Source organism: Lutjanus erythropterus, chromosome 8 (genome assembly GCF_056507025.1).
Source record: "Lutjanus erythropterus isolate fLutEry1 chromosome 8, fLutEry1.hap2, whole genome shotgun sequence".
Classification (NCBI taxonomy): domain Eukaryota; kingdom Metazoa; phylum Chordata; class Actinopteri; order Lutjaniformes; family Lutjanidae; genus Lutjanus; species Lutjanus erythropterus.
The window spans coordinates 2,358,588-2,360,945 of record NC_139324.1 but is presented as its reverse complement, the minus strand read 5'-3'; the positions used below and the strand labels follow the sequence as shown (position 1 = coordinate 2,360,945).

General features: G+C 40.3%; 1 long non-coding RNA gene across 1 annotated transcript; it reads right to left on the bottom strand.

Moving 5' to 3' along the window:
• Positions 1-244: 244 nt before the first annotated feature.
• On the bottom strand, positions 245-900 carry LOC146322294 (uncharacterized). The gene is made up of 2 exons (XR_014771261.1): positions 425-900; positions 245-341 (listed from the first exon to the last, which is right to left on the bottom strand). It is a non-coding gene; the product is annotated as an uncharacterized LOC146322294 (long non-coding RNA).
• Positions 901-2,358: the final 1,458 nt, after the last annotated feature.

The following is a 2,358-nucleotide window of genomic DNA, read 5'->3' as shown; positions in this document are numbered from 1 at the left end:
ACAGAGAAACACAGACTCTCCTGTTTTACGTTTAGGCCTCCTTATACAGTTGTTTAATTTTATAAGTGCATCTGGTTGGTGTCAATGTCATTAACCATCACGTTAGTTTCTGTTGTAATAAACTCATCATTAACAACAGTCTCCTCCACACGCAGCTTCTCTGCAGTTGGTCTGTGTGTTTCCTGATCAGATAAACCAGCGACGGAAACACTAGAAAAGTTGCGCCAGTTAAAATAGAAGTGTCTTTAAAATCTCTTAATAATTTATTGGTTATAAGTCCGGGTCCGTATAGGACGGCGTCTGGGTCCAGACTCGGACCGCGGTCCACCTGTTAGCGACCCCTGGTATAGACAAAACCAGATCTTTCTTTTAGTCAAACCCATTTCACAAATCAAACATGGTTATCTTATTCTTATATTGTAACCTTATAAACTTGTCGTGTTTTTCCCCGTTATTTTGTGGCCGCATTTCTCCCCATCTTTTTCCACGACACATTCCGTTTTGTTTTCCACTTGTTTGTACTCAAAGTATGTCCATATATCATGTCTTTGTTTTCTCCGCGGCTGCCCGGCCATGATCCCACCACAGCTGCATCTAAATAATGCCGCGAGTGGCGATTGGAAGTGACGTCGCCTGCGTCTGCGCAGTGCGACACACAGCCTAGGAAACAGAAACACTGCAAAATAATAAACGCGACTAAACATTAAAAAGTTATTTCGTCTCGTCTCGTTTTGGTCAACGAAAATGAAGAGACATTTTAGCAGGGTTTTTATTTTGTAAACCACATTTTGTCTTGTTTTTATTCGTCAACAATATTGCATTATATATTTTATTATAGTTATCGTCACATAACCACCATTTACGTTTCGTCTCGTCTCGTTTTCGTCACGTGATAAAGGTTCGTTGATGACGATATTTCGTCATAAATTTCGTTGACGAAAGCAACACTATTCAGAATTAAGTTAATTGCAGTCAATTTTCAACAACATTTGCATCTCTCGTTGCATTGTTTACTTACAGATTTTGACCACCCCACGATGGCGGTCGAGCAGATGCACATCAAATAGCTAACATGGTATCTATGTTTCTACATGTGTGGCTAACAGCCCACTTCTGAACTGTAGCTGCTTGCTTGTTGTACATCTCATTTTCTAGTTCTAGACATGCTAAACAGATGATGTGACATGTGGGTTTAGAGACTTTGGAGTTTAAAAGCTTTTGGCAGGGGGCAGAGCAATGAAAGTAATGTAATGAATAATAGAAGCTTACTAATTACTTTTGCTGCTGAATAATGCAATTACTTTTCCAATAAGTAATAATAAATGAGCAACTGAATACATTTTTAACTTGCCCAACATGTGACATAACGCGGCAGTGGTGTTGACAACACGTACAGTTACAGTAACCTTCATATTGTCTTATGTTTTTTTCTCAGGACACTGAACATTAACAAGAGGTTGAACAGAGGTAGTTATGTTTTTTACAACATGCCTTCTACCTGTTTATGTGTTTGCATTACAGTGAGCGCAGCTCAAGTTGTCCTGTCCTCAAGGGTCCTGCAGGACGTTTGGCTGGACTCAGGCTGGCTCATCAATAACTGGCTCACTGGCAGCCTGCACTCACTGACTATAAAAGTAACAGCAGCAAATGAGACTCTGACAAAACACCGCATAAGTCATTAATGACTTGCAGAGTCCGTGCACTGTTGCATATTACGTAGAGGACTGTTACGATTTCAACAAGGTGGAGGACCCAAATGCAGACCACACAGAGGAGTGGTTCAAACGGATATTTAATTAAAAACCAAAAGAACAAAAGGCTTACATAAATCCAGCAGGTGAGGGTCCAAAATCCAGGCAGGGAAAAAAAACAAAAATCCACATACAGGAGAACACTAGGAAACAAACAAGCACTGAGACGAGGCGAGAGGGAGTGACAATGAACCGACAAAGAAAAGAGGACAAGACACAGGATTAAATACACTAGGAAGGGGAAGAAAACAAGACACAGGTGAGGGCAATCAGAGACAGGTGAAAATAATCAGTGATCACAAAGGGAGGGAACACAGACAAAGACAGGAAGTAAAACCAAAACACATGAGGGAGGAACAGAAACTGGACAGGAACAGGAAACAACCAACAAGAATCCCAAACCATGACAGAGGACCACAGTATAACAATTTAGCAGTTACAAATGCTACAAATCAAACACAGGGTGACAAATACTTTACAGTAAGAGAACAACATGAATACCATTGTGAATATCTCATCATGTGAGACAGCATTTGATTTTGATGTTGGACATTTAGGATGTGGAGGTCAGACAAGTCAGTGGGCATTTACAGTAAATGCAAATTTT